This window comes from Mobula birostris, chromosome 23 (assembly GCF_030028105.1).
Source record: "Mobula birostris isolate sMobBir1 chromosome 23, sMobBir1.hap1, whole genome shotgun sequence".
NCBI classification, from domain to species: domain Eukaryota; kingdom Metazoa; phylum Chordata; class Chondrichthyes; order Myliobatiformes; family Myliobatidae; genus Mobula; species Mobula birostris.
In genome coordinates this window covers 57,048,139-57,062,871 of record NC_092392.1, presented here as the reverse complement: position 1 = coordinate 57,062,871, position 14,733 = coordinate 57,048,139, and the positions used below count along the sequence as shown (strand labels likewise).

The following is a 14,733-nucleotide window of genomic DNA, read 5'->3' as shown; positions in this document are numbered from 1 at the left end:
CTTTGTTCAGATTCCTACTGGCACCTGGGATTGGGTACACCTCCTCTGGATTCTGCCTCTTGCAGTGGGGATGGCTTCACTTCACACAGTAGCAGGTAGCTCAGCATGGAGCCTGCTTCCACAGTACGGGTGTTGCAACACCAGTACCCACTGAACGAGGTTATGACAAATCGCAAAGAGCTCCAAAACGAGTGCAGACTTGGCTTTTCTGCAGGGACCCAGCGCACGTACATATCATACACCTCTCAATGCTACCATCGAGGAGGAGGAACAGGAGCCTGAAGACACTTCATGTTTTAGGTCCAGCCTCTTCCTCTACACCAGTTTTCTGAATGGTCAATGAACCCTGGAACATCTAGACAGCAAAGATGCACACACCAGGATGTTCTTTATTGATTACAGCTCAGCATTCAACACCATTGTCCCCTCAAACTGGTCAATGAGGTCCAAGATGTTGGACTCAAATACCTCCTTGTGCAATTGGATCCTCTATTTGTAGACCCCAGTCAGTTCAGATTGGCAACACCTCCTCCACAATCTCCATCAGCACAAGTGCACTACAAGGCTGTGTGTTTAGCTCCTTGATCCAACTGTGTGGCTACGCACTGTGTGTCATATTCCAGTTTGCTGATGACACCACTGTTGTAGGGTGAATCAAAGGTGGTGATGAATTAGCATATAAGAGGGAGATTGAAAATCTAGATGTGTAGTGTAGTAACAACAACCCTTCACTCAATGTCAGCAAGACCAAGGAGCTGGTTATTGATTTCAGGAGAAGGAAATCGGAGCTCCACGAGCCAGTCCTCGTTGGAGGAACAGAGGTGGAGAGGGTCAGCAACTTTCAATTCCTCGGTGCTATTATCTCAGAGGACCTGTCCTGGGCCCAGCACACAAGTGCAACTTAAAGAAAGCACAGCAGTGCCTCTACTTCCTTAGGCATTAGCAGAGATTTGCCATGACATCGAAAACTTTGACAAACTTCTGCGGATGTGTAGTGGAGAGTATATTGACTGACTGTATTGAATACCAATGTCCTCGAATGGAAAATACTGCAAAAAGTAGTGGATACGGCCCAGTCCATCATAGGTAAATCCCCCCCAACCATTAAGCACATAAAACACTGTTGCAGGAGAGCAGCATCCATCGTCAGGGACCCCAACTACCGAGGACATGCTCTCTTCTCACTGCTGCCGTCAGGAAGAAGTTATAAGAGTCTGAAGATTCAAACCACCAGGTTTAGAAACAGTTATTACCCCTCAACCATCAGGTTTTTGAACAAAGGGGATAACTCCACCTGCCCCATCACTGAAATATTCCCACATCCAATGGATTCACTTTCATGGATATTTCATCTCACATTCTCGATATTGTTTATTTATTATCATCATTTCTTTTTGCATTTACAGTTTGTTGTCTTCGGCACTCTGATTGAGAGTCTTAGTTTGGCGATCATTCACTGATTCCGCTATAGTCACTATTCTATAGATTTGCTGAGCATGCCCACAAAAAAATGAACCTCAGAGTTGTATGTGGTGTCATACATGTTCTCTGATAATAAAATTTACTTTCAGCTTTGTACAACATCTATTTTTGTTCACTTTTTGCACTGATTTAACTGTATATAAATGTTTATATCATAGGTATATTTAAAATTAAGTTAGCAATTAAAATTTAAAAAGATTAAAAAAGAGAGCAAAGATAAGAAGTATTGTGGTAGTGCACATGGGTTCATGGTCTGATCAGAAATCTGATTGCAGGGGTATATATCTCTCCCTTCCCTCCTCTATTTTTTCTTTGCTCTCTTTTTGGAGTATATATACATACACACACATATTGTTGTAACTTGTAGTTTTTTTATTGTGTACTGTATTGCAATGGGCTGTTGCTGCAAAGCAAGAAATTTCTCGACGTATGCCGGTGATATCAACCCCTGAATCTGCTTCTGACACATAGACGCTCACTTAACCATCAGCACACACGGGCACACTGCATTTACCAAACAGCCAGTCTAGTCCTGGCCAACTTGTATGTTCACCCTGTGACCGTGTGGGTTTCCTCTGGGTGCTCCAGTTTCCTCCCACAGTCCAAAGTCGTACAGGTTAGCGTTAGTGGGCTGTGGGGCATGTTACGTCGCTGCCGGAAGCGTAGCGCCATTTCCGGTTGCTCAGCACAATCCTCTCTGATTTGATTTGACACACCATGGTGCCATTTTGATGTACGGGTGATAGATAAAGCTAATCTCTCTATTTAACTATTCCAGAGTTGGCCTAAGAGTTTAGATTACCAGTGTGGTATCAGAACCAATTCAACCCAATCTGACCTATGCAAACGGCCCAGATGTTCCACAAATGCTTCAAGAAAGCTGCCCAGCGCAGAGGGAGACAATAGACGCCGGTGTGCCTACACTCCGCTTTGTTAAAATCCTGTGTAATCCTAGTTTGCCAATTTACCACAAATCCCGTGGACCGACAGCCAGTGTGCTGCTTTCATTATTCCTGGTCACTTTCAAAGAGGAATGAAGGACAGAAAACATCAAATGAAACCGAGCTGTAACCTGGAAACTATCCAGGTGGTCTTGGGAGTAGGTAAAGCGCTGCTCATTAGAATGCTGAATTTTTGCCAGCATGCAACAAAAACATCTGGAGGGACTCGATGCAAAAGAAAATGTATCTTTTGTTCCCCTGCCACAGTCCTTTTATTCACTCGCTTTGAAGTTAGCACCATGGGAGCTTGATTGGGGGGGTGGGGGTGGGGGGAGCAAGCGAGGGGGAAGAGGCCTAACAGCTGAGGAACATGTGTCAAAAGCAACCACAACATGAAGCTGGACAAAAGACTGAAACTGCACAAGAAAGGGAAAACATAACAACACAAAACAGAGACTCAGCTTAATCTCATGTCCCTCCAGAGTGCCTATAACAAAAGATCAAATTCACAGCGAGAGACAGACACAGACACAGAGAGAGACAGAGTTTTTCCCGTCAAGAATGAATGCATTTTTCTCTTTTGCATTGGTCTGAAGAAAAAGTATAGACCACTGGCAATAAATGTCAGAAGGACGCAAGTGTCATTTCAGCCAGCAGCTATGGCTAAGAGGTTAAGCCTTGGAGAAATCAGTGAGCTGAGTTCAATCCCAATCTCAGAAATTCCAATTTTAGACTGACACATCATGCTGCATGGTCAGCAAAGTCAGCTTTGAGCTGAGAGGTCAAATCTAAGCCCTCTCGTGTGGATCTGACTGAGAGCCGCCTGGGTCAGCACAAATTCCTCAATCTACTTCACTAAAACAGAGTTCCTGGCCATTTTCACATGCACTTCATGGGATCATACTCTACAGAATGTCTTGCAGAGTCCAGCGGTAACTACACTCCAAAAGGCAAGACTTCTCTAAACTTAAGAGAAATTTCGATGGATAGTAGGGATATGGAGGGCTACGGTCCTGGTGCAGGCCACTGGGAGTAAGCAGTTTAAATGGCTTCAGCATAGAACTAGATGGGCCAAATGGTCTGTTTCTGTGTTGTACCTTTTCATGACTCAATAACTATGCTAAATTTTGAGATGTCCTGAGAGTGCAAGAAACAAATAATACAGGTCTCTGGCTCCCCACTGTCATTTTTAAATTTTGTTTAGTAGTTGCTAATTTAAATTTACTTTTTGACAAATTTCAGATCCCCTGCTGCAAACCATGTAATTAATCCAGGGATCGGCAACTTAAAGGTCTAATTACCAAGTTCATTGGTATTTCCACTGTCACTCCACAAAGATTCAGTTTCTACTATTTTGTAATGTTGTTGGACAACTGACAACATTCCGGCTTTGCATGAGAACCCAAAAACTAAAACAGAAATGAAAGATGTTGGAAACACACAACAGGCCAGGCAGCAACTGTGGAATGAGAGAAAAAGTCAAGTTGAAGATCCACCAATCAATAAGAGCATGGCTGATCTCCGCAATCCAAAAATCTTATCCACCCTTAATTACGTTCAATGACTCCACAGCCTCTTCTTACACTATTTTAAACATACATTGCACTGAGGACAGAAATTCCTCAACTCATCTCTACACCAGCAAAACACCTTCACAGAATCTATTAAGTTTCAATAAGATTACCTCCCGCAGATCTAGAATTCAAAATGGAAAGGCCCAGCCTTTCCTCAGAGTACCTCATTCACAAGTAACCTAGTGAAGCCATTGTTACATGATCCAAAGAAAAACAAATTCCTTCCTCAAATAAGACAAAAACTGTTCTGCAGGGTTAAGCTCACCACAGTATATTATCTATATGTCTTGAGTCCTTACTATGTACCACACCCCCTTGACATTAAGACAAATATCCCATTTGCACGCTAACTTTGTGTTTCTTACATGAAGACACTCACATCCCTCCAAATATTAGTACTTATTCCTCATTATTTATGAATTTGCTTTACTACACTTCCTACCGAAGTAGATAGACCCCCACTACGTTCCATGCCCCAGTTTTTGGGCTAGTCATTCAACCCGTCACAGTGATCTCCTTGCTATTTACTTTCCCCAATGGATTACACATCATCAGAAAACTTAAATGCAAAATGGTCTCTTCACCCAAATTATTAACAGAGATTGTAAATGGTTGAAGTTGCAGCATTAATCTCAAAAGAGCCCAGCTCATTCATTAAAAATCACCCTCTGATACCCACCGCACACCTTGTGTCGGTTAACCAGGGGTGTTTGTACAAGGTAACATTACCCTCAACACCATGAGTTCTTCTGCTCTTCAATACCTTTGCACCTTACTGCATGCTTTAACACGTTCAGTTATACTGGTTACACTCTCAAAACATGCTAGGGAACTTGGTAAACCTTGTTCTCCTTTCATAAACCATTCTGACTATCTAACCACCACGATCATTTTCTAAGTTTTCTATTACTCGATAATGCTAACCAGCATTTCTACTGACTGATAAGTTGGTTTTTTTACTGTCACATGTACTGAGGACAAAGAAAAATAATTTGTTTTGCATGTCATCCATACAAATTATTTGATCACATCAGGGCATTGTGTTAGTACAAGATAAAACAAAAACAGAATGCAAAATAAAAGTTCAAAGTACATTAGTCATTAATGTGTAAATTATACAACCTTGAGATTCAGCTGTTTACAAGCAGCTACAAAAACAAGTAATCTGAAAGAACCCAATTTAAAAAGAGACAAAAACCCAATGCAGAGAGAGGGGAGGAGAAAACAAATCATGTGAACGATAAAGCAAGCATCCACCTCCAGAACAAAATTGAGTGCGTAAACCTGCAGCAGTCAGAGAAGGGCCATTGCCTCAGTCCATCATACAGCGTGGCAAATCGCCACAAAGCTCAGACGCAGGCCTGGAGCACGACACAGCCTCAACGCCAAAGACAGCGGAGTAAAATGTCACGGAGCAGAACTGGCCCAGACACCCTGCTTTTTCAGTCCATCTGGCCAGCATTTAAATTGTCCAAGCACTGGGCCATCCCCCACACCAGGATCCGGGCGCCATCGCAGTGATACGCTCTGGACTGGCCTGTTCTCGACCTTTCCAAACCAGCCTGGCACTTACACGGATCCAACCTCACTCCCGGTTTAGGTGGACAGGCTCCGAAACAACTCCGCTCCAACGTTTCCCTGCTGCAATTTCTCCAGCTCATTTTCTGACTCAGACTTTGCCTCCACCTCACTCCAGCCACTCGAACATGTCTTGACCACACTCTATCGCCATCTTGCACCCACACGCCTCAACCCTCAGATTAGCCTCTCCTTCGCTCACCTCTTCATTGCTTGCGGTGATCGTTCACCACAACTTTCCACATAAAATGTGTTTATTAATAGAGTAGGTAGTCATATTTCTTACTTTGAACACCACCAGTAAACTGTTGCCAGCTTCAGTAACGCCATCTTAAACCGTGAAGTGTTACAGTTACAGGAAAGAGCGTTAGAGGCAGACAATAAAGATGCAAAGCCTAAACAAGGTAGAATGTGAAGTCAAGCCCTCCTAATAGTCTTGTAACATTGAGACAGAAGCTGTGCTTGAGCCTGGCTTTTGGGCTTTTGTATCTTCTGCCCAGTGGGAAGAAATGAGATCGTCTGGGATGAGTGGGGCCTTTGCTGAGACCAACAGCCAGGAAGGCCGTTCTACAATGATTAGTTGAGAGCCAGGGGCATGACAAGGCATCAAAGTAGTCATGGTGATCCATGGCAATCAAGGAAGGCACCATTTGTGATGACTACTCGTTGGCCAAATCAAAGGCGATGACGAATCAGGAGGGAGATTGAAAACCTGGCCGAGCAGTGCTGCCATAACAACCACCTCTCACTCAATCTCAGCAAGGCCAAGGAGCTGGTTGCAGGAGGAGGAAGCTTAGGAGGGATAATGGCACCAAACAGCCACTCCTTTGCTTGCATCTTCAAAAACAGCTCTATTTCTACCTTTAATATCTTTATTTTTTCCTTTCAGGGCTCTTTTGAAGACCCCGACCTGGAGTTACACGCTGACTTCGGTTCTTTGCGGGAATGGGGCCCATTCTCGGGGTTCCACCACTGGCCAATATTCGACATGCCAAGGGTTTGGCCTGAGAGTCTCACTCACGTTTGGAAGTCTAAGATCTCGAGGCTCTGGGGACGGGCGGATCGAGGTCGGTGTCACGACATGAGACTCGTGGGTCGTCAGGGAGGCCGGAAAATCTTTCGCTGTGGGCCCGAAGACCCGAGATCTTTGCGATCTTCAGACACAGCACTCAGAAAAAGTGACGAAACGGACTTATAACATCGTAAACCAGCAGGTTGTTGTTATGTCTCCCACTCACTGTGAAAATGGGGGGGGGGGGGGGAAACGCCTCCCTCTCCCTTGCCAGAGAGAGAGGGAACCTGTGGTTTGTCCAATGTCAGATGAAATGCAAAGCCTTTGGGGTAACTTTGGTCTGTGTCTTTGCAATCGCTTAGCTCACACTTGTGCTCGGTAGCGGGTGTGCTTTTTGTTTTGCCGCTGGGCAGAGGGGGGATCGTTGCTCCCCGCCGCTTATGCATGGGAGGGGCGAACTGGGAGGGGACTTTGGGGTTCTCACGTTTAACTGTTCATTCTTTGGGGCACTTCTCTGTTTTCGTGGATGTTTGCGAAGAAAAAGCATTTCAGAATGTATATTGTATACATTTGCCCAACATTAAATTTGACCTTTGAAGTGGCAGAGAGGATCAGAAACATTAAATTCCTTGGTGTCATAATTTCAGAGAATCTGTCCTGGGTCCACAATGTAGGTGTCATTATAAAGAAAGCACGCAGTGTCTCTACTTTCTTAGAAGTTCGCTGAGATTCAGCATATCATCTAAAACTTTGACAAACCTCTATAGATGTGCGGTGGAGAGAATATTGACTGGTTGCAACACAATGCCCTTGAACGGAATAGCTTACAGAAAGTAGTGGACACAGCCCAGTCCATCCCAGGTAAAGCCCTCCCCACTATTGATTTGCACACCTACACGAAAGCAGCATCCATCATCAAGGACACCCACCACCCAGGACAGCTCTCTTCTCATTGCTGTCATCAGTAAGGAGGTACAGGAGCCTCAAAACCAACGCCACCAGGTTCAGGAATACTTACTACTCCTCAATCATCAGGGATAACTTCACTCACCCCATCACTAAACTGTTCCCACAACCCATGGACTCACTTTCAAGGACTCTTTCTCATGTTTTTATATTTATTATTATTTTTTCCACTACTTGTATACTGCTTTCTTTTCATTGATGCTGCCTGATCTACTGATTATTTTCAGTATTTTGTTTTTGTTTCAGAAACATCTTGCTTTGCAACATATATTTACCACTGCTGGCATGTACCTTTTAATCCCTAACAGCGTCCACTGGACCAAAGTTTATTTTTGCCACTCTTTCTACACATTTGTCCTGTATGTTTTTATATCTGATGCTAGATTTTATATATTTTGCTGACGACCGAGGCCCAAGTGATGAACCGGTCCAGACGTCGACGACGAATGTGCTGACCGGGCTGGTGTCCCGGGTCTATGAATTTCTGCGAGTCCACTAGGGTACTTGAAGGGTCACTGTCTCCCGTGTGTCCAAATCTGAATCAGCGCCCGCTGGAGGCTGTTGGCTAAAGATGGCCTGCTTTGGGGTTAGAGGACTGCCTAGGGGCACGGTTGGATCGGGAGAACAGGGCTTGATTTGCTGATGTTGTTTTGTTGCTGGTTGTGTTCTGTGTTGTTCTGCCGAGCATTGTCGGCATGTAATGTTTGGGACCGAGATGTGCACTGACACTTGTGGTTTGCCCCTAGCACACCCTCGAGTGTGCTGCTTGTTAATGCAAACGACACAGTACACTGCATGCTTTGATGTAACACCTGATAAATAAACTTGAATCTTAATATCCTTTGTTGGTTTCTAAGGCTTTCTAATATTCAGATCAACTACCTTTTTTATAATTTTAATAAGACTTTCCTACTTCATTAGCCATACTTTTCAGTAGCATTATTCCTCAGAGAATTGCACACACAGCAAAAATTATTGAAGATATTTAAATACCTACCATGCTTCCTTAAGCTTGTTATAGCTGGAGGTGGTAAGTGGGGACAAGCTCTCACTCACTACCTATTAATTGCTCCCAATGACGTGCACCTCATATAGGCTCTGTCAAACCAAGCCCAGCTCCTGGCCTTCACGTGTGGCTTAGCTATTACTGACAGAAGGGGCAAAGGCGGGTTATTGCCACCTGAAAACCAGTTACCTTGGGCAGATGGGCTCATTAGCCGTGGTTGGCAGCTCATCTAGGAGAGGGAAAATTCTGATCTCAAACCTCCACTGCCTTGTGGCTATACCCACTCATGGGGAAGGCTTCAGAAGTACGCCCCGAGGGAAAAATCTGGAGCTGGAGTCGCCAAGGCAGTCCTTCATTGAGTTCAATGCTGACTGGCAACTCCTGTGACGCTGCTGGTGCCAAACTGTATCGGTCTCTGCTGTTCCTACGGGTTCAGCAGTTGCGTGGAGTGGGGAAGCTTGCTACGTGGGCAACAGCTTGCTCTCCATATCATACTCCCCAGGCTTTCGTATCTAGACTGCTAGGGCACAATATCCATGGTCGACCCTGACCAACGGAGACCTCAGACTATTTCTGCCATTAGAATCCAATTAGATAATCTACTACATCTAATTCACCCCTTCCTAATTGCCTTAATTTGAGGTGCTAGTTTAGACTTGATCTTGTCATCCTCAAACTGAATGTGAAATTCTACAAGGACCATTCTTCTCCAGAGGATCTTTCACCATGAAGTACCTTAGTAAAGCCCATCTCATTACACATGACCTGGTCTAAATTAGCCTATCCCCTGATCTTTCTGTTGTGTCACACCTGTTACTGCTGAAAGTGAGCCCTTAGTGGGATTATCTATCAGTGATGCCAGGCCCTGACAAGATAAGCCATAAACATATGGTTCAACTGTATTAACCCTATAAAGACCAATTTTGTTGCACCATTTTCTGAATCCATTTTGTTCTACTGTCCCAAAAGAAAGTGAATGGGGGGGGGGGTAATAAAATGGGAAATGCTTGATGCAAGTATTGCTTAGCCACAGCCAGTTACCCAGCAACATCTGTACCACCAAGGTTAGAGGCTTGGAGTTGATTTGATCTTAGACTTACTAACTATGCTCATGTTTACCAAGTAACTCAAAACTAATTTTGGTGCGAATAATAGTTACACTGGTTTGATCTCCAGGGGTCTCAGCTTAACTTAACTCATCTAACCCAATTAGAATCACCACAGTAGTGTAATGGTTAGCATGGTGCAATTACAGCTCAGGGCATTGGGGTTCAGAGTTCAATCCTAGCATCCTCGGTAAGGAGTCTCTGTCCATTCTCCCTGTGGAATGCTTGATTTCCTCCAGTTTCCAACCACAGCCCAAAGATGTACCGGGTAGGTTAATTGGTTATTATAAATTGTCCCGTGATTAGGTTAGGGGTGAATCGAGGATGTTGGGGGGCTTGAAAGGGTTGGAAGGGTCTATTACATGCTGTATCTATGAGATAACAGTTCCATCAGCTTAAGGTGATTCTCTTGACATCTCCTGGATTTGAGACTTCATAAATAAATTTTAAAAGTTGACAAAATGTGATGAATGCAGCCCAGTCCATCGCAGGCAAAGCCCTCCACCACCATGGAGCGCATTTACAAGCAGCACTGCCACAAGGACGCAGCACCCATCCTCAAGGCTGTGCTGTCATCTCACTGCTACCATCGGGCAGGAGATACAGAAAACTTAAATCCCACACCAGCACGTTATCACCTTACAATCATCAGGCTCCTCAAACAGTGGGGATAGCTTCACTCACCTCAACTCTGAACTGACTCCACAACCCACTCACTCACTTTCAAGGACTCTATGCTTCAGTTTTACTGATTAACTTATTCCCCTTTTGTACATTGGCTGTTCTCCAGTCTTTGTTTACGTGTGGTTATTCACAAATTCTATTGTATTTCTTTATTTTCCTGTAAATACCTCAAGAAAATGAATCTCAAGGTATATATGGTGACATGGACTTTGATAATTTAAATTTAATTTGAACTTTGACTTATTTAGCCCAATTTCTAGTTTTCTTCACAACCTATCAAACCTTTGCACAATCCTCAATATACCAGCCAACCTTTCATTATGATAAAGTACTCATGGCCAATATTCAAGGTACAGGGGAAAGAACAAAAATGAGGCAAATTGGTTCATCTAAGTACGTCACACCCAACCCCATAGAGATATGAAACACAAATATCTGAGCATCACCTTCCTCAGAGCTCAAGTCAAAACCACAATAATCCTGTTACCCCAAAAAAACATCCAGGGTAAAATAGAAAGGTTTTGCAAGCCTAAGTATTGATGCATAAACATAAACAACAGGTTGCACAGCTGGCAGGCCTGCGGGTTCACAGCTTCAATGACCCAAGTACAATCCTGACCTCGGGCACTGTGTGGAATTTGCATGTTCTTCCTATGACCACATGGATTTCCCTCAAGGTGCTGCACTGCCTCCCATATGCTAAAGATGCACAGATTGACAGGTGAACTCGCCACTGACAATTGCTCCTAGAGGTAGAATCCGGGGGGGGGGGGGGGTGGAATTGATGGAAACATGAGGAAAACAGGAGTGGGCGAGGATAGGATTATCTGAAGAGAAAGGGTGTGTGATGGTCAGTACTGACTCAGGGGGTGGAAGGCTTTGTTGTCATGCTATATCTCCTTATGAGTCCATGGAAATGAAATTCAACTAGTGAATAAATCTGGATCATTATCATGACAAGGTCCAAAAAGGGCAGAGTCTTAAAGTTCTCTCTCATCATCTACCACACCCTCTAAACATGACACTTGTTCCAATGCCCCCCCCCCCCCAATTTAGTTCAGTGCTTCAAGTTCCAGGCCGTTAACATCTCAGATCTGTCCTAGGCCCAACACATTGATGCAGCCTCGATGAAAGCATGTCAACCAGCTACACTTCATTAGGAGTTTGAGGAGATCTGGAACGAAAGTGGACTCCAGCAAATTTCTACAGACATACTGTGGAGAGCATTCTGATGGTTGCATATCTGGGGGCTCCAATGCACAGGATGGAAAAAGATAGCAAAGGGTTGTGGACTCAGACAGCTCCATCACTGGCACAACCCCCCCACACCCCCCCACCACCAAGGACACCTTCAAAAAGCAGTGGCTCAAGAAGGTGACATCCATCATTAAAGACCCTCACAATCTTCTCATTGCTACCATCAGGGAGGAGGTACAGGAGGCTGAAGACTCAGACTCAACATTTCAGGAACAGCTTCTTCCCTCGGTCAGTAGATTTCTGAAAGGTCCTCCCCCACTCTTTTTGCACTATTTAATGTTTACAACTTTAAGTAATTTTTATGCCAACAGTAAAACGGATGGGAATTTGATTCCTGACGCTGTCTGTAAGGGATTTGTACGTTCTTTCCGTGGCCACGCAGGTTTCCTGCAGGTGCTCCGGACTTCTCCCACGTTCCAAAGACACACAGTTAGGGTTAGCAGGCTGTGAGCACGTGATGTTGGCGCAGGAAATGAAGCAACATTTGCGGGTTGTCCAGCACAATCCCCAGATTTGATTTGACACAAACAACACATTTCACTGTACGTTTCCATGCACATGTGACAAACAAAGCTAATCTATACAAGTTGTTCCTTCTTGGGCTCGCAGCTGATGAAATGGAACAGAACAGGTCTACTTTGTTTCGATCGCTAACTCCTCTCCTTGGAAAGTATAATGCTTTGCTTGTTTTCTTCAGGGGAAGATAACAGACCCTCTCTCTCTCAGCTACTGATTCACACCCTGGGTGCAATTATCACTGCATTTCCACCACTGGAGTGCCCATGACAACAGCTGCACAGGCAGTTCAACCAGTCTGTGCTTCTCGGCATTTCGAAGACACGATTATAACTTTTGTTGATCCTAACTTGGTTTCTCTTGGTAAATGATCGCACACAACTTCTATATGCACCAGACACCCCACAGATATTCTGCCAACACAGGGGACCATGGGGTAATATTTCTAGCCCTAACCCCACACCAGCCCACAAGCAGAGGGTGTTTGGAGTCTGCTGTGTGAAGAGGTGGTGAAGACTGACACTCCCACAGCATGTTACAGTTGGAGCATTGTGTGAAGATCCAGTCACCCAGCTAAAGGAAGAGAAAAGATTCAGCAGAAAGTCATTTCCATTGGAAGGCTTGAGTTATCAGGAGAGATTGGACAGTCTGCGACTTTTTTTTTCCAGAAGCAAATGAGGCTGAGGGGCAACCTTATGGAGGTATGTTAAAATTATAAGGGCCATTGATAGGGTAAATCATCAGTCTTTTCCTCAGGGTAGGGAGTCAAAAGGGAGAGAACCCAGGATTAAGGTGAGAGGAGAAATATTTAAAGGGGACCTGAGGTACAATTTCATCCACAGAGCGTGGTGAGTATATCCAACGAGTTGACAGAGGCTAGTAGAGATGAGTATAACTACAATTTCTAAAGAAGTATTTAGGCAGGTACATAGATAGACAAGGTTTAGAGGGATATGGGCCAAGCACAAACAGGAAGATGGTACAAATAGGCACTTCAGTCAGCAAGGGTGAAGGTGAAAGTGCTTGTTTCTGTGCTAGAAAACTATGAGCACTAGCTTCTCCACCATCAAGGGCATGTCCTATAGACAATGCCTGAAGAAGATGATATCCATCTTTAACTATCCTCACAATCCAGGACGTGCCCTCTTCTCATTGCTACTATCAGGGAGGAGATACAGGAGCCTGAAGATGCACCCTTCAATGTTTTGGGAACAGCTTCTTCCCCTCTGCCATCAGAATGGACCATGAAACCCACCAGCACTACCTCACTGAGTGCACTGCTTTACTATATAGCTTCGCACTGAGCTATATGTATCTTATTGCAACATACCAACTTTTTCATCTACTGCTGCCTCACCATAATGAATGATTCTGATTCAGAACAAACATTTTACGGAGCTAGATAAACGAGTCACCAAAGGGACCGAATGCTAAGATTCTAAGTGGCTGCCACGTTAACTACACTGCAAGCGGGTCAGTGGTTACTAACAGAATGCAACTATCGCCCCCCCACACACCCTGAAAATCCATGGCAATGACGGTGGGGGTGTTTATTGCGCAGCAGAGCCCGCTATTCAAGTGACAACGCGGAGCCGCCTACCGCACCAGGACACGACCGGAACTGTCAATCAAGCCCCCTTGCCAGGAGCCCTGGCCAGAGCTGTCAATTAAGACACCCCCCCCCCCACCGGACAGAGGTGTCAATCAATCCTCCCAAGTCCCCGGGCCGGAACTGCCAAATCAACCCCCTCCCCCCGAAGAAGTCAATCAAGCCCCCGTAACTCCGCGTACAGGAGCAGCTTCGCCCCGGGGCGCCGCTGCTCTCCCACCTGTTGGCCTGGAGTACGGCAGCAACGCATGGGCAGCCGTGGGGGTCGCTCAGTAAACTTGCGTCCAACTTACGGGGGCTGGTCCGAAAGACGAGCTGGTGGTTCCGGAGGGAGGGGGGGGGGCTCCGAACAGCCCTTATCGCTCTGCAGAAGGGCGCACGGCCTCAGCCCCCTTTCCCTGTCTAGCCCAGGCTGCTGCCACTTGGCGACCCAACTCTTCGCTCGGCTCCCTGCGGCAGGACTGTACTGCAAACTCGCAATCCGCCCGCCGGCCCAGCCCTCCCCGCGAGCATGCCGGGATCCCTTAAAGAGCTCTCGCACCGCACCGCACCGCACCGCACCGCCCCGCTCGGGGTCCGGACGGCTGAGGTCCCGGCAGGGATTGCTCAGCGTTTAGGGCTGGTTCTCAAACCCAGGGAGGTTCACCTACCCACGGGACAGGGAGTGTACCAAACCCTGATTTCTGGATTTCCACCCCATCCCACCCCCAACAGTGTGTGCACCCCGAAAATAGCATCTGGCCCCCGGGACAGTGAGCGCATCGCCGAGATGCGGAATCTTATCCCGGAGAGAGTGTACACTGCTGGAGATGCGTCTCCCCCGGGTCTGTGTGTGTGTGTCTCTCTCTCTCTCTCTCTCTCTCTCTCTCTTTCCACAGGGGGTTGAATCTCCCCGCCCCTCATCGCCAGGCACCCCCAAAAAGTGACATCTCCTGCCAGTATGGTGTGTGCACCGGCTGGGAAGTTACGCCTGCCCCCGGGACAGTGTGTGTGCATCGCCGG

At 45.8% G+C, this 14,733-nt stretch overlaps 1 protein-coding gene across 4 annotated transcripts in view; it reads right to left on the bottom strand.

Moving 5' to 3' along the window:
• Nucleotides 1–14,231, bottom strand: part of rassf8b (Ras association domain family member 8b) — a 138,764-nt gene extending 124,533 nt beyond the window's left edge. For 3 of the 4 annotated variants that reach the window (XM_072241495.1, XM_072241493.1, XM_072241497.1), the window contains exon 1: nt 14,025–14,231. The gene's annotated coding sequence lies outside the window, so the exon portion shown is untranslated. Of the gene's footprint in view, nt 1–13,951; nt 13,971–14,024 lie in introns of those variants that run through there. The other variant, XM_072241494.1, reaches the window with a different exon arrangement.
• Between the last annotated feature and the right edge of the window lie 502 nt (nt 14,232–14,733).